Source organism: Theropithecus gelada, chromosome 9, assembly GCF_003255815.1.
Source record: "Theropithecus gelada isolate Dixy chromosome 9, Tgel_1.0, whole genome shotgun sequence".
Lineage (NCBI taxonomy): Eukaryota > Metazoa > Chordata > Mammalia > Primates > Cercopithecidae > Theropithecus > Theropithecus gelada.
The window spans coordinates 21,843,640-21,862,159 of NC_037677.1; the positions used below are offsets into that span (position 1 = coordinate 21,843,640).

At 39.1% G+C, this 18,520-nt stretch overlaps 1 pseudogene across 1 annotated transcript; it reads right to left on the reverse strand.

Moving 5' to 3' along the window:
• Positions 1–14,589: 14,589 nt before the first annotated feature.
• On the reverse strand, positions 14,590–15,519 carry LOC112631468 (annotated as a pseudogene). Its single transcript, XR_003121135.1, has one exon. The product of XR_003121135.1 is annotated as a proteasome subunit alpha type-6 pseudogene (transcript).
• Positions 15,520–18,520: the final 3,001 nt, after the last annotated feature.

Below are 18,520 nucleotides of genomic sequence, written 5' to 3' on the forward strand. Positions count from 1 at the left end.
AATATGTTTATTATTTTAATTGTGCAATGATTTCTCAGGTGTATACACTTGTCAAAACTGATCAAATTATACACTTCAAATATTTTGAAGTTTCTTGTACTCAAAATTTACCTAAATGAAGTTTTTTTAATGAGATAAAAATTCTGGAAAAAAAAAAAAAAGAAGAAAAATCAATGTAGAGACTTGGCTTCCAGACATCTACAAAACAAAACAAGACAAGACAACCCACACCTGATATTTAAAAAAGTATTTTATAATCCATTCTCTGGCAGGATTTTGAGCCTCATCTTCGTCCTTGGAGCTCCCCAGCACCCTATTTATATCTCCATTAGCCTCAGGTCAGATTGCATCTAATTATTTGCCCTTAACTTTATCTTCCTTGCCTCCCTGTGCCTGCAAGATGAATGCAGAAAATGTTTTGTTATATTAGTTTCCTCTCTCCTGCCTGCAATACCTGGGATTGGATAATTCATGGAAACATGGGAGGAATCATGGAAATGTATTCAACTAGACAATGCAAGACCATTCAGTAGTCTCTGGAAGTGCTGCTGCTGCTGTGTGACCTTGGTATTCTAGACTTTTGGGGAGGTTTGAGGAAGAAAGAAAATCACCTTGTAACTTTTCGCGTTGAGGTCTTCAGTGGATGGAAATATGCAAGGCCATTATCCAGCTGGCTGCCATTTCCTGCCATGAGGTAGAAATACCAACTGTAATGAAAACCTGGGGTCAGGTTCTCTCTCTCTCTTTTTTTTTTTTTTGGATGGAGTCTGGCTGTGTCACCCAGGCTGGAGTGCAGTGGTGTGATCCTGGCTCACTGCAACCTCTGCCTCCCAGGTTCAAGCAATTCTCCTGCCTCAGTCTCCCGAGTAGCTGGGATTACAGGCACATACTACCACGCCTGGCTAATTTTGTATTTTTAGTAGAGACGGGGTTTCTCCATGTTAGCCAGGATGGTCTCGAACTCCCAACCGCAGTAAACTGCCCCCCTCGGCCTCCCATAGTGCTGTTATTACAGGCATGAGCCACTGAGCCCGGCCTAGGTTCTCTTAAGAATTAGGGAATAAAAATCTGACCCCCAATTTTCAGGCACATTTACCACCCATTATGAGTTGGAGGATATTCCTGAGAACTTCTAGATAGCCAAGCTGAGCAAAATATTTTTATAAAGTATACCTCTTTTAGCCCCATATTCCCTAAAGATCACTTCCCTTTAACAATTGATTTTTTTCCACCAATAACTTTATACTGCTGAAAATAATACTTTTGTAGCTCAGCCCTTACAAAGTAGGCTGGCAAGAGGCACTTCTTATATACAAAAATTACTCAATATGTTTTTTCTCTGTAGCTCTGTATTTCACGAACCTAAACTTTAACTCACCTTCCCACCAAAACTCTTCCACTTCCTGTATTCTCAAACTTTGCTAAAGGCTCCATTGTCGCTCCAATGTGTCCAGCTAGAAGACTCACAGTCTAACCTAACCACTACCTATCCTTCACCTTGGTTGCAAAATTCTGAGATGACCTCCAGGATCCTCCTCTCGTGATGTACATGCACCTTCTCCCAGTTCTTTAACCAAGAACGAATCTAGATACTGCTAGGAAGAAATTTTACATCTTTGCAATTAAGGTTCCGAATTTGTTGACCTTAACAAAGGGAGATTATCCTGGCCTAATCAGGTGAGACCTTAAAAGAGGTCAGGCTTTTCCCAAAGAAAGAAACTGGAAGCATGAGAGAGAGTTGACGGTACAGAGATTCTCTGTTACTGGCTTTGAAGATGGAGGAGGTCACACGCAAGGAATGCAAGTGGCCTCTAGGAGCTGAGACCCCCCCTTATCCTCCCACCTGCTGGCATTCAGCAAGAATGCTAGGATCTCAGTCCCGCAGCTGCAAGAAACCGAATTCTGCCAAGGTCCACATGAGCTTGGAGGAAGACCCTGAGCTCCAAATGAGATGAGCAGTAAGCCCTGCTCATACCTTGACTTAAGCTTTGTGAGACCCTGAGCAGGGAACTCAGTCATGCCATGCCTGGACTTCTGACCTGCAGAAATGTGAGCTAAAAATGAATGTTGTTCTGAACTGATAAGTTTGTGGTCACATGTTACACAGCAGTAGAAAAGCAGTACACTCACTCACTTCTAGCATTCAGCCACCAGCTCCTATGAGAAGTCTTTTAGCTCCATCCTCTCCTCTCCACTTTCTCTGCTGCTGCCTTTGTGCAAAAGTTCATCATTTCTTTCCTCAACCAGTGCAGTGAGCTTAATGTTCCTTTTGAGCACCTCACACTTCTGTTCATCCTTAACACTACCACTAATAACCTCACCTTCTGCCTTCTCCTTGCTGTCTTACCATTTGGGACCTGTCTCTGTGTCTTTGCCTGTTTGCATTATGAACAGTTTTCCATTTTTGTAGCAAAGAAGCAGCTAACAAGGATCAATAGAGCAAGTGTGCACACTTCATTTATGGAAGAACCATTTATTGAGTGCCTGCTATACATCCAGCCTGTGCCTGGGGTGGGGATTAGTGAGCTGACTGGCAGACAGTTCCTGATTCAAGGTGCTCATGTTGTAAAAGGAGAAATAGGCACCCAGACTGGGAATAATGAGATTGGGTGGTAAGAGCACTACTGGAGATATGTATGTAGAAGCTCCAAAGAGGATCTAACTCACTGAACAAAGGGATAAGAGGTGGGAGAGAAGAGGGTTTGGGAGGGTAGAAAATTAAGGATTGCTGTAAGAGGGGAGATGTGAGCTGAACGTCAGTGAATAAATAGGAGTTTACCAAGCAAAGGGGGAGTGGGGGTGAAAGGCAGGAACCAGCAGGTACTTCATGCAGTGGCATGAGCAAAGTCATGGAAGTGAGACGCACTTAGTGTAGTAAAATGCAGGCATTTCAGATTACCAAAGTCTGGAGCTAAAGTCAGGGACTAGTAAGAAAAATGAGATTGGGCTGGATGCAGTGACTCAATCCTGCAATCCCAGCACTTTGGGAGGTGGAGACAGCAGGATTGCTTAAGCCTAGGAGTTTGAGATGAACCTGGGCAATGTAGTGAGACCCCCATCTCTACCAAATAATAATAAAAACAGTAATAAATTAGCCAGGTGGTTCTCGCTTGTGGTTACAGCCACTCGGGAGGCTGAGGTGGGAGGATTGCTTGAGCCTAGGAGAATGAGGCTGCAGTATGTCGTGATTGCACCACTACACTTCAGCCTGAGCAACAGCACAAGCAACTGTCTCAAACAAAGAAACAAACAAACCAAAAGGAGAATGGAGAGACAAGAGCCAAGATCAGAAGGGTCTGCTGTATACAGAGTGTCCAAAACTGTAACATGTGCCTCACTGAGGTACGTATGGCAAAGTCAGATTTCTAGGAAAGCTGGAGATCATGATTTGGTAAGACTGGTGTAAGGTTCAGAAATCAGCTTAGTCACAAACTCTTAGGTGAGCCTGATGAAGATCTTCTCTGGTTGATACTTTGAGAAACACTGTTGTTAGCAATGGGAAGACAATGAAGGAATCTGAATGTAGTGGGAAGTGGTGGGATTGTTTTTTGCTATGTTTACGTATTATGCCTTCTGGAGGCTTATCAGGGGCTTGATTTGAAAAGGAGGAGAAAGACCTTATCCACGGGGAAAGGAACAATGATTCAAACTAGTGCTGGAGATGGACAGGAGAAGTCAGAGTCTGGAACTCTTTGGTAGGCAAAATCTGTGGGATGTATGCTTGATTAGAGAGACGAAAAGAGGGAAAAGACAAGTCTCTAATGTGAATGAGTGGATGCTGTTGCCCATTGAACAAGAAAATATAAAAGGAAGATCTGGTGGAGGTGGAAGGATTATTAGCTCAGTTGTAGACATACTGAACGTGAAATGCATATAGAATAGCAGTGTGATGTCCAGGAGGCAGTTGGATGCATAAGCCTGAAGCTTAGGGGAAGATCTGGCATGGGTATCCAGATTCTGAAGTCCATGGAACACCGGTCCTTGTGGAGGCATGAGAGTGGTTGAGGTCATCCGTAGAGAGAGTATAAGAGGAAAGGAACAACATGCTAAAGACAGGATCCCAGGTAGCACCAACTTTTACGAGGTACCCAGAGGAGAAGAGTTAAAAGGAGGCAGTCAAGGAAAAGCTAGAAGGGTGAAGAGAAAGGGAGTGAACCACAAAGGCCACAGAAGTAGAAGACATTGAGAAAAAAGGAATGACTGATGATGTCAAGTACAACAGAAAACTTAAGGAAAGTAAGGATGAATAGCGTCCCTTGGATTCAGCATGGGTGCCCCTGGGCAACTCTAATGAGGACATTTTCAGATAAATGGTGAAGGGAGAAGTCAGACTAAAGTGCATTGGGAGATGGGGCAATGAAAACAGTAAATGTACACCACTTGCCACAAGGTTTGAACAAAAATGGCAGTAGATAGAGGTTGGACATACACCAGGGAAGCTGTGTGTCAGGGGGAGGGATGTTTTAGGATAGCAGATTTGAACATATTTACAGATTGAAGGCAAGGAGAGTATAGACAGGGAGAGGCTAAGGATACAGGCGATAATGGAGTGTTTTAAGGAGAGGGAGACTGTGAGGCGTGGGAAGGTGGAAGGTTGAGGGCACAGAAGAGCCACCTCCGCATCTGAGGGTGGACGAGGGGAAGGAGGGGATTGATGAGTGCATTCAAGTGACCTTAATTTTCTTCATAAATTAGAAGGCAGAATTTTCTGCTCAAACTGAGTTCTCAGAGTTCATTTAGTGGTTTAAAAATATCCTCATCCTCACTGCCTAGAATAGCACGATCTTTTGTGTCTGGATAGCCAGGGCAGAACTGGCTTGAGGTGGGGCTTGATGTCAGGACTCCAGCAACATCATGAAGACTTGGTTCTCTCTGCATCAAGGGGCAGGGCTGGGCTCAGCTCACCAGGTTTTCTGCCACCTGCTGGCTTCATTCTCAGACAGGTTCTCTTTTTGGCGTTACAAGTCAGCTGTATTAGGAGCTGACTCCAAGACAGCTGGAAGAACAGGAGTCTTCTGGGAGCTTCCGCCAACGTCCTGACATTCACTCTAATTACAGAAGCATATGTCCTGTGCTGCACGCTGACTGGGGGCACCTGAAATTAGGGAAGGGAGCAGTTCTTTATGGTAGTAGCCTCAGAATTACTTGGAAAGCCTGCTAAAACACAGATCCTGAGCTCACTCCAGAGTGTCTGGCTCAGTAGATCTGGGATGAGGCCTGAGAACTTGCGTCTCTAATAAGTTCCCAGTTGAGTCTGAGGCTTGTAATTCTGGGAGCTCACTGTGGGAATCACTTATCTAGAGGAGGTTGGGGTACAGCTACCCAAGAAAGGGAAATGCCTGCTACATCTAGTCTCTGCTCTCTAGAGCCCATCTCTGGGTATATATTTGGCTCGTCCTATGAAAGGAGACTGTGGAAGCAACTGTTCTTCCACACAGAATGAAAGGCCTGCTGAAGAAGTTAGAAATAAGTCAATGAACATTGTGGTTGTTCCTCAAAGAACTAAAAGTAGAACTACCATTTCTAGCAATCCTATGACTAGATAGCTACCCAGAGAAAAAGAAATCATTATATGAAAAAGATACTTGCACATTCATATTTATAACAGCACAATTCGCAATTGCAAAAATATGGAACCAGCCTAAATACCCATCAATCAACGAGTGGATAAAAGAAACGGTGACTCACACCTGTAATCCCAGCATTTTGGGAGGCTGAGGCTGGTGGATCACCTGAGGTCAGGAGTTCGAGACCAGCCTGACCGAGATGGAAAAACTCTGTCTCTACTAAAAATACAAAAATTAGCTGGGCGTGGTGGTGGGTGCCTGTAGTCCCAGCTACTTGGGAGGCTGACGCAGGAGAATCACTTGAACCCAGGAGACAGGGGTTTCAGTGAGCCGAGATTGTGCCACTGCACTCCAGCCTCGGTGACAGAATGAGACTCCATCTCAAAAAAAAATAAAGAAAGAAAGAAAGAAACTGGGATATCAATCAATCTATCTATCTATCTATCTATCTATCTATCTATCTATCTATCTATATATCTATATATCTATATCTACATATATATATATATATATGATGGAATACTACTCAGCCATAAAACGATTGAATTAATGACATTTGCAGCAACCTAAATGGAATTGGAGACTATTATTCTAAGTAAAGTACTTAGAATTGAAAACCAAACATGGTATGTTCTCACTCATAAGTGGGAGCTAAGCTATGAGCATGCAAAGGCATAAGAATGATACAATGGACTTTGGGAACTCAGGGAAAAGGGTGGGAAGGGGGTGAGGGATAAAAGACTACAAACTGGGTTCAGTGTAAAGTCCTCGGGTGATGGGTGCACCAAAATCTCACAAATCGCCACTAAAGAACTTACTCATGTAACCAAACACGACCTGTTCCCCCAAAACCTATGGAAATAAAAAAATTAAATATTAAAAAAAAAGTCAATGAGAAGTGCCAAAGCACAAAGCACAGCTCCCTGACTCAAATGACATGACAGTGGCTTTCTTCACAGCTGTAGTTTTTGAAGATTTCTTCCAAGCTGCTTGCGGGCAGCACAAGGAAAAAAAGATTCTTGTTGTTGAAATCCAGATGTGTGGATTTCTGCCCTTTAAGTCAGGTTGAAAAGTCTCCTGTTTAGATTACAAATGTTGACATTCCTAATACATGATATATACTATTCGTGTCTTCTTATATTTCACCAACCTCGTATTTTAAGTTAATGTAACAGTCTAAAATAAAATATATTGGTTGGCTGAATGACTTCCAGAAGTTTATGTCTTATCTATGTGCATTTTCAAGCCCTCCTTTCTACACACACACACACACACACACACACACACACACACACACACACCGTAGATGAAATAATACAAATTTAACTCTATATTTTCTTTTTTTTTTTTGAGACGGAGTCTCGCTCTGTCACCCAGGCTGGAGTGCAGTGGCCGGATCTCAGCTCACTGCAAGCTCCACCTCTCAGGTTTACGCCATTCTCCTGCCTCAGCCTCCTGAGTAGCTGGGACTATAGGCACCTGCCACCTCGCCCAGCTAATTTTTTGTATTTTTTAGTAGAGACGGGGTTTCATCGTGTTAGCCAGGATGGTCTCGATCTCCTGACCTCGTGATCCGCCCGTCTCGGCCTCCCAAAGTGCTGGGATTACAGGCTTTAGCCACCGCGCCCAGCTAACTATTTTCTACTCATATTTAAATAGATTTTCATCCATCCTCATAATATTATTTAATCCCTAATTTTCAAATAAAATCCAAGTTACCGTCATCTCCATAGTGAAATCATCACCATTGGCTGCTAAATGAAGGGTAAGGCAGTTCCCAGTGGACCAGTAGCCAGAGACACTTCTGTAGGGCTGGGTCCATTTCTGACTAAGACAGAGTTCTCTAGTCAGGCACGCAGCAGGAGCATGAAGGCATGAATAGAAGGGGAGCTGGGCATGCACAGATAACCATTCCATGCGCAAGACCTGAGTTTGACTGTTGATTCTAGTAATGAGTACAAATCTGGACATGGAACCTGTGGTTTAATTTTGATTATTGTGATGGTGGAGGTCCAGCTCCTTGTGGACATCTGGGATGTTTACATGCCCTAGATTTTCAAATCAAAAGTCAAGTGCCTGGAACAATGTAGTTCCCAATTAGTTTTCTGATTGGCTCCTTCTGCCCTTAGACGTGGGGCCCTGGTCCCTTTACTGATCCTGTTAATTTTTCATTTTTATGTTGAGCATAAATCTGAAGGCTCTTTTCCATTTTCTGCCAATAAACTTTAGGCATAGCCACCCCAGTCCACCTGAATAGATGCTCATAACATTTTATTTTAAGGAGTAGGGTTTGGATTCCTTCCACTGGGGTTTTTATAATCTACTCCCATCAGGTTTTTAGTTCTACATAACAACCACTTCTCCACCCCAGTTAAGTCACTTCACAGAGATCTTTGTGTAATAACATGGCACATGATCCAGATGTGCAGAGTAAGGGAAGGCTTCCTGGAGGAAGGTAGTCTGACTCAAGTCAGCAGAGGTAACCAGAGGGGAGGGACAACTTGTTGAAAGTTCAGGAGCGAGAAGCTGGACTTCTCACAGCATGACTGGATCACAGATTTTACAGGATTTTGTGTTTTGCAGCACAAGATGAAACCAAAGAAATAAGCAAGGGTCATATGCTGGGCTTCATAAACTCAATGGAGATTAACATGCTCTTTATATATGAAGAGAAAAGAAGTAATGCTGATGAGGAATGATGGTGGCCTAAACTAGGGTGGTGGCCATGGAAATGGAGAAAAGTCAATAGATACTGGAGAATCTTGGCTAGAATCAACAGATCATGGTGTTTTGGTGGTGTAGGTGGTTGGGGAGAAGGTATTACCATGGGTGCCTGGATGATAGTGAAACAGGTTAAAGTGGGTAGGGAGAGAGGAGTTCAAGTTTAAATATGGTTAAGTTTGAGGGGTCTGTGTAGGAACCAGGTGACACTTGGATATATGGATCTGAAGCTCTGGAGAAATAACAAGATCTACAGCTCTTTGGAGTTGTACCTATGAGAGTTATCACCATGAAAATGGAAATCTAAGGATAGAGAATCACCAGAAAATGTGTAGAATGAGAAGAAAGGTAAGCCCCGGATGGACTTCAGAGAGTTGCCTGAATTTAAGGGACAGACAAAAGAGAAAGAGTGTCAAAGGAGACACGGGGAGATCAGCAACAAGCATAGGAGAACCAGGAGAGTACAGCATCGTTCAAGCTCCTGAAATGAATGTTTAAAGGATGAGGTGGCCAACAATGCCAAATGCTGGTAAAAGGTCAAATTTTAAAACCAGTTATTGCATCTGGCAGCAAGAAGCTTGTTAGTGATCTTGAGAGGTTAAATGAGGTGCTGAGCAAAAAATATAAGATTATAGACGGTTAAGAAGTGAGTGGAAGGGCCGGGCGCAGTGGCTCACGCCTGTAATTCCGGCACTTTGGGAGGCTGAGGTGGGTGCAACACGAGGTCAGGAGATCGAGACCATCCTGGCTAACATGGTGAAACCCCTTCTCTACTAAAAATGCAAAAAAATTAGCTAGGCATGGTGGTGGGTGCCTGTAGTCCCAGCTACTAGGGAGGCTGAGGCAGAAGAATGGCGTGAACCCAGGAGGCAGAGCTTGCAGTGAGCCAAGGTCATACCACTGCACTCCAACCTGGGTGACAGACTGAGACTCTGTCCAAAAAAAAAAAAGTGAGTGAAAGCTGAGAAGGCAGAAGCTGTAAGCATAAAACCTTTTAGGAATTAAGTATAAGCCTTTCAAAAATTAAGCTCAGACAGAAGTTGAAGATATGGGAGAGAAAGAGTCGATATTAAAGAGAGACACTGGTAAGGTGAAAACTAATTAAATCATTAATTCTTGAGGAATACTTTTCTGATAAAAGGCATTTGAGCCAAGCCATGAAGGAAGTGAGGGAGTGAGCCATGTGGACATTGAGGGTAAAGTGTGTCAAGCAGAGAAAACAGCAAGTACAAAGGCCCTGAGCATACATCATTGATCAAGAAATAGCAAGAAGACCAACATAGCTAGAATAAGCATGAATGCTATGGTTTGAATATTTGTAGCCTCCAAAACTCCTGTTGATTCTTAATCCCCAATGTTGCATTATGGAGAGGTGGAACCTTTAAGAGGTGGGGCCTTCGAAAGGCAGACCCTTCATGCATGGATTAATTGATTTGTTAATTAATAAATTAATGGGTTAATGGATTAATGGGTTATCATGAAAACCAGACTTAGGGACTTATAAGAAGGGGAACATATAATTCCCTGTGCCACCTCAGGACTCTGCAGAGAGTCCCCATGGGAACGAAGGCTTTCACCAGATATATCTCCTCAACCTTGGACTTCCCAGCCTCCAGAACTGTAAAAAACAAATTTTATTTCTTATAAATGACCTAGTTTCAGGTATTCTGTTCTAAGCAACAGAAAATGGCCAAGACAATGAACAATATGAAAGTGGTAAACAATGAGATCAGAGAGGTAGTGGGAGGCAGATTTTGGAAGGCCTCTTAGATGGCAAGGGCTCCGGATTTTCCTCTGAGTGAGATGGGAAACCATTGGAAGGTTTAGCAAAAAAGTGATTTGGGAGTAAAGACATCTCTTCTAAAATGGCAGGGAGAAGATAAAGAATTTGTCAGCTAGAGAAAGGAGATTCCCATTCGATTTCTTCTGAGGTAGGGAGGTCAACTACCAAGAGAGACATGAAGAAAGGCATGGTTAAAGTTTGCATAGAGTAAACAAGTGTTAAAAATAACATTGAGAGCATTTCTGGAATAGCAGAATAAGGACCTCCAAAATCCACAGTGAGACACTGGCAAAAGTGGTTAAAATCAACTTTATTACAACTTTACGACTTGCAAGAATCTAAAGACTATTTATTCAGAAAAACCAACTGGTTCTAGGTAAAGTAGCAAGGTTTGTGATTTGCAGTATTTCCATTGTCCTCTCCCACCTCTGAGGTAACAACTCCATCATTAATTATGTGGGAACTTGAAAACCAACAGCCCCACAATTGCACTGAAAACCAGCAGCCTAGAAGCCACAGGAGGGGGCAAAATGGGACGAGAGCCCTCCCAAAGGTCCATCCCAAGGTAATTGCCACTATTTGACCTGCCTGGCAGCTTCCCGAACAGTTTCAATAGTGGATCTTGTCTTTATTTAACCTATTCAGAACTGACTTAATATGAATGGCTGTATTCCCATGTCATAGTAGAACAATCAGTGGCAATTGTTCAGCACTACAGTTGTCTGAGGCAGCAATACCATTTGGGACTAATAAGAGGCTGACCTGAAAACATAAAAGGAAAAACGGGAAAATCAGATGTTCACATGGGGCTTTCAGGAGCTCTGACATTCTCAGAAATCTAGAATGCCATGTTCATATGCAGAGCTGTGTACATGCTCAGGAAAGACCTGAGAAGAGGTGACCTAATCTCTCACTTCCAGCTGAACTTAAAGCTCTGCACAAGTAGAAAGCCAAGGCTAAGTTGGAGTTAAAACTTGCATGACAGAGTATTGAAGGCATAACTCAATGCACCAAAAAACAATGACAACAATAATAACAAAAACAAACAAACAACCCCCCCCCAAAAAAATCTCCATAAAGGGTAGGAAGCTTATTGGTTCAAGACATTTAAGGAATCTCTGCCCAATCGTTAGCTGACCACTAAACTAACTGAGCAAAGACTTCAGTTGCTAAGGACAAGAAAGATACAAATTCTACAAAATTAGTCCAGGAGAATCATTAAACAAGTAAGCAGCAATAACACAATGAACTTCAACAACACCAGAAACTGGGGAGGTGGCAGTCATCTGATTTTCTGAGTTTCCACATCATATTATTTTAAATATCCAGCTGTCATGAACAAATTGAGATATGGAAAGAAACAGGAAAATATGTCCCCCTCTACACACACACAAAGCAAACAATAGAAACTGTCCCTAAGAAAGCCTAGACATTAGATTTACTAGATAAAAACTTTAAGTCAATTATTATAAATAAATTCAAAGAACTAAATAATACTATATCTAAAGAAGTAAAGTATGAAAACAACATCTTATGAAGTAGAGAATATCAATAAAGACATAGAAATTATAGGGAATAACCCAATAGAAATTCAAAAAGTATCAACATGTACAATAACTGAAGTGAAAAATGTATTACAGGACCTCAACAGCAGGTTTGAACTATCAAAAGAAGGAATAGGCAAACTTTAAGGTTAGTTGAGATTTTCCAGTTTGAGGGCTAGATTTTTTAAAAAGAATGAACAAAAAGGAACAGGGCTTCAGATACCTGTGGAATATTAACACATGCATAACGAAAGTCTGTTAATGAGAGGAGAATTAGAAAGGAGCAGAACAAAGTTCCAAATTTGATTTAAAAAAACATTAATGTGCACATCTAAAAAGCTCAACAAACTCCAAGTAGAATAAGCTCAGAGATCCACAGCTAGACAAATTATAATCAAGCTGTTAAATTAAAAAGAGAATCTGGAAAGCTAGAAGAGGCAAAGAACTCATTACATAAAGAAGAAGCCTCAATAAGATTCGCAGCTCACTTAGAAATCATGGAGGCCAGAGAGCAGCAGGGTAACTTAGTCAACATGCTCAAAGAAAAAGAATGTTAACCAAGAATTCCATATATATTAAAATTATACTTCAGAAAAAAGGAATAAACCAAGATATTCCTAGATAAACAAAACTGGAGATAATTTTATATGAACAGAACTGCGCTACAAGAAAAAGAAAAGGAAATCCTTCAGAATGAAATTAAACTATACTAAACAATAACGTGAATCTACATGAAAAAATAAAGGAGCACTGATAAAAGTAATTGCAAAAGGAAATATAAAAGATGCTATGTATATTTTTGTTTGTAACTCTTTTCTTCTCCTATCTAATTTAAAAGAAAGTTGTGGAGGCTTCTGCTTCTTGAAACATGGAGATGTACTTTATCCTGTTCCTCTAAGTTCAACTAAAAACCTGTTATATACATAACAACCAATAAGAGACTCTAAAAGTCGGAAAGAAGACAGACTGGCAAGGGACCTTGGGACTTGAGAAATGACACAGTGGTGAGAGCCCTGGATTTGTTTTTATTGTTTTTTTTTGTCTCATATATCCCAGACTTGTAACTGAAGAAGTTAGCAACCCAGCAACACTAATGGGTGCAGACAAAACAAACAAACAAAAAACCCTTAACAAAAGCCTGCTCTCACTTGCCGAAAGAACAGAATAGGGGCAGCCTAGCAAGACAAAAAAAGTCAAGACAATAATTGCTTTACTCCAGCCAAAAATCCTAGAAAAAAATGGTAACTCCACTCCCATCCATGCTAACACAGTCCAAGAGGAGAACCTACACTTATAACCCTCCTGAGACTAAAGTGAAGTATCCCACACTCATGCTGGGAAGGTATCAAAGAAGGCCAACGAAGGATCCAGGACTCTCATTCCAACTCCCCAGTGATGAGTCTCTAGTGATGTCAGTGGGGATCAAGAGGGAAGCCTACACTTTCAATCCCATGGCAGATACCCCTTCTCCTCCCTGCTCAGGGACCTAGTGGAAAGTCAGGAGACTTTCATCATTGCCAAGGAGTAAGGCTGTGCCACCTTCATCCCCTGTTGGAGTGATGTCAGAGAAAGCCAGGTAACACAGAAGTTTTAAAAAATAGATCCAGAGTCTTATAAAATAATATAAAATGCCCATGTTTTAATTTTTAAAAATCATTTATCATACCAAGAAACAGTAGTCTCAAACTGAATGGAGACGTATGATCAATGAGTAACAACACCAAGATGACAGAGATGTTAGAATTAACTGTCAGGAATATTAAAGCAACCATAATTTTTAAAAGCTTCAATAGCAAATACAAATATTCTGGAAACAAATGAAAAAAAGAAGTCTCAAAAAGGAAATAGAAGACCTTGGTAAACTGCTAGAGCATATAATGAAGAACCTAAAGGAAATTTTAGAAGTGAAAAATGCAATAACCCAGGTAGAAAGCTAAGTTGATGGGCTCTATTGCAGAATGGAGAGACAGAGAATAGAATCAGTAAACTAGAGAATAGAACAATAAAAATGAATTAATCTAGACTACAGAGATAAAGTAGAGTTAAAAAAAAAAAAAAGACCTTTCAGGGACCTGTGTGATAACAAAAGAGTTAACATATATTTCATCAGAGTCCCAAAGGAGGAGAGAAAAAAAGTGGACTTGAAAAACATACTCAAAGATAAAATGCCTGAAAACTTCCTAAATATGGCAAGAGAAGTAATTCAAAAGCTAAGCAAATGACAAACAGAATAAACCCAAAGAAATTCATGCCAATACACATCAAAATTAAAGTTCTGAAAATGAAAAGGCAAAGAAAAAAAGAAAAAAAATCCTGAAAGCAGCCAGAGACAAACAAAACCTTGCTTACAGGGAACAAACAAAGCAATAATGGTTTTCTCATCAAAACTGTCAGGCCAAAACTGACAAAATATTTTCCAAGTAATAAAAAAAAAAGTACTGTCAATCCAAATATTATACCCAGTAAAAATATCCAGGAATAAAGGGGAAATCAAGACATTCTGAAATGATGGAAAGCTAAGAGAAATCACCGTCAGACTTACTCTAAAAAAATGGCTGAAGGAAGTTCTCTGAACAGAAAAAAAAAAAAAAGGAGGAAACTTGGAACTTTAAAAGGAAAGAGAGGCCACAGTAAGCAAAAATATGAGTAAATAAATAGACTTTCCTTATCCTTTTGAATTTTCAAAATTATGTTTGGTGACCAAAACAAAAAATATCTTTGGAATGGGTAAAAAGTGATAGCATTTACTGAATTGTAATTACTATTAAAATTCAAAAAACTGAACACATTCTTTTAACCATAAGCCAGTCTTAGTTAAATCAGGACTGCCCAACAAAAATATTTTGTAAGTAATTCATGATCTGAATTCTGGCATAGGATATCTATTAAATTATGGTATGCATGAAACAGTCATGAGACATTTCTGTTTTGAAATAAATAAGGCAGTAGCTAATTATTATGATGATTATTTTTAATTTTCCAAAAGCGTTGTTTTTATTTATATAGAGTCCTAACCACTTCAGTGGCAGGAGGAGTGGGAGAGGTCCCTTTTTCAATCCAGGGACCTCCGTAATGTTGGTTTGTTGTTACCAAATACACAGGTAAGTGGCATCACGGATCTGGTAAACTAACGACAATGTTTAGTCTCTCTCTGCTAGGGCAACAAGGTGAGCATCAATCTCTGCTTCTGTAAGAATCCTGAATTTAGGATTTTCAACTGTCACTACCCCAACTTCTATTTCTGAAGATTTGAAATCAATTGATAGAACAGTAGACAGGCATGTAATTGCAGTTTCCACTGTTCAAATGTCCAATCACATTTCTTCTTCACTTTTTTTTCAAGGAAGCTGGTTGACTCAGTTTGTTTAACTCCTGCTGCAGTAGCTTTAAACCCACAGTAGTAACCTGCAGGATCACACTTATATACTTGAGGGCCTTGATCTTCATTTATACCAATTAAAATCATACAACAACCAAGAGGCCTCATTTCAGCATTCTGTGTGCAGACCTGAGAAATATCGGCAATTCTTTTACACAGCATGTCCACAGGAATCTCATAGCCATACTTGTATTTCCAGTTAGCTGCCTCATAGCGTGCCCTCTGTACCTGGGATCTGCTGTCAGCTATCATTCCGGTCATCACACAAGCAATGTTTTCAGTTATCTTGAATAAGTGAGTCACTGTGCTGAAATCCAATAATTTGTCAGGTACTTTCTTCTGTGTGACAATTACTGCACAGTCTTTCCCTCTGACAGCTACTGATGTAAGGCCACCCTGGTTAATAGCCTTAAAAGCATATTCTACTCAGTAGAGCCGACCCTCGGGTGAAAAAATAGTAATGTGGCGGTCAAAACCGGTTCTGGGACCATGGGACATGTTGGTAGAAGCACTACTTCAAACACAATCCCCAATTATTACTCTGTAGCTTTTTTGAGGTAAGCTATCAGGTCTGCCCTTTCTACTTCATCTTAATGCCAGCAAAGATCATTTTAGTAAAGTTCAACTGTTCACAGAGATCTTAAAACCTATTGGAGATTGGTTTTATATTTATTTGTATCTAACTGGTTATATGAACACATTTAAATACCGGAGAAATTCCTTCAATGTCTTATAACAAAGCAAGATTCACCTGTGTTTTGTGTTCATTTGCCTCTCTTAAAGGCAAGGGCTGAAAATAAGGTAGCAATATCAACTTTATATTTTTGGCCTTATGCCAATCTAATTAGAATTTCATGTATCTAAAATGGTTCCTTTTACTTATTGAAAGGCATTTCAGTGTGGTTTATGTGTAATATCAAAGATTATTTAACACTTCAAAAAATTATAACACTCTCTGACGTGGTCCTAAATGTATATAGAAAAAATATTTTTAAGATAATGAAATTATCTGAAAGGTAAAGGGGTTAAAAGAAAGGTAAAAATTTCTATACTTCACTAAAACTGACAAATTTCATTAAAATTGGTAAATTGATGACACTCGTAGACTGTGAGAAGTTATGTATAAGTTCTGTAACATACACAGCAACTGCTGAAACTGCTATGCAAAGAAATATACTCAAAAACCTCATAGATAAAATGGAATTCTAAAACATATTTAAGTAACTCATAGGAAGTGAGATAAAGAAGACAGAGAAATAAAAAACATTAAAAATAAAATCATAGACTTACGTCTACAAACATATCAATAATTATGTTACGTGAAAATGATCTAAATGCACCAATCAAAAGATAGGTTAACAGAGATGATTGAAAAATATGATCTAACAATATGCTGTCTACAAACAACTTACTTCAATATTATGATACAGACACAGTGAAAGTGAAAGAGTAGAAAAATTATATTAAACATGTTTTAATTAAAGGACAGCAGAGTGGCTTAACAGCAGATCAAATGAACTTCAGAGCAAAAAAACATTATCAGGAAGAGAGACGGGAATGGTATAATGATGAAAGAATCAATCCACCAAGAAAATATAGCAATTCTAAGTGTGCATGAAACAAAAAAATAGGATTTCAATTATATGAAACTAAAACAAAGAGAAGTAAACAATTCGACAATTATAGTTGAAACCTTCAAAACCTCTGTCTCAACAATTGATAGAACAAAACCTGTTTCAACAATTGATAGAACAACTAGACACAAGATATACCATTATGAAATTGAAAAACCACCAATCAACAAGATGGAATCAATATTTAGAGAATGCTCCACCCAATAACATCAGAATACACATTCTTTTTAAGCAGCTGTGGAATGTGCATGCCAAGATATATCACATGCTGGGCTATCAACAAAACAAAACACCTCAACGAGTTGAAAAGAATTGACATCATAGGGCTGTGTTCTCTGAACACAATGGAATCAAACTACAAATCAATAACAGACATTATTTTAAGAACTCCAAAAACTTGAAACTAAATGACGTCCTTCTAAATAAGCCATGGATCAAACATGAATTCTCAAGAGAAATAAAAAGGGGTATATATAAAGTTATAACTATATATAACTAATATATATATAACTATATATGTTATAACCATATATAACGTATATATAACTATAGTTATAGAAAACAGAACTTGGTTCACTATTAATATATAGTTCTTTATAACTATACATTAACTGTTCTTTATAACTATATGTAGTCATGACTATATATAGTTCTTTATAACTATATATTTCTCCATTAATATATATTATTGATTATATATTATTAATTTATATAGTATTAACTATATGATGTATGATAGATTATTAATCACATATTTTATATTGTATAATATAATATTCATTAATTATATAATATATTTAATGTATTAATTATATATAATTAATTATATATTACATTACACAATTTTAAAATATACTATATATAGTTACATATAGTTACAACTATATATAGTTATAAAGAACAGAAATTTGTTTCTCACAGTTCTGGAGGCTGAGAAGTCCAAGATCAAGGCACTGGCTGTATCCTCACATGGTTGACGGTGGAAGGAGGTGAAACTACTCCCACAAGCCCTTCATGGTGGTATTACTTCATTAATGAGGGCAGAGCCCTTATGGCCTAAACACTTCCCATTAGGCCCGGCCTCTCAACATTGTTGCATTGGGGATTAGGTTTCCAACACATGAATTTGGAGAGATACATTCAGACAATAGCAAGAACACACCCTCTAAACAAAGGCTTAGAATATTACAATTTCCAGAGGCCCTTTCTATCCCTCTAGTTACTTACTCAGGCCCACAGCGAGCACGAGCCTGATTTGTAAGAGCAAAGTTTACTTTTGCTTCTTCTTAACCTTATTTTTGAAGTGTTTTCCTTTTTAAAAATAAATTTTTAATTATTATGGACACATAACAGTTGAATATATTTATGAGGTACATGTGATATTTTGATACAGGCCCACAATGTGTAATAATTAAATTAGAGTAATTTGGGTATCCATCATCTCAAGCATTTACCTTTTTTTTGTTAGAAATATTCCAGTTCTACTATTTCAGTTATTTTAAAATGTACAATAAATTATTGTTGACTATACTCACTCTTTTGTGCTTTCAAATACTATATCTTATTCATTCTATCTACCTATGTTTTTGTAATCATTAATCATCCCCAACTTAACCTCCTTCTCCCTGCTACTCTTTCCATCACTCTATTCTCTATTTCCATGAGATCAGTTGTTTTTTTAAGCTCCCACATATAAGTGAGAACATGTGAAATTTGTCTTTCTGTGCTTGTTATTTCATTTAACATAATGTCCTCCAGTTTTATCTATGTTGTTGCAAATGACAGGATTTCATTCTTTTGTATGGCTGAATAATATTCTATCATGTATATATACCATACTTTCTTTATCCATTCACTTATTGGTGAACACAGGTTGATTCCAAATCTTTGCT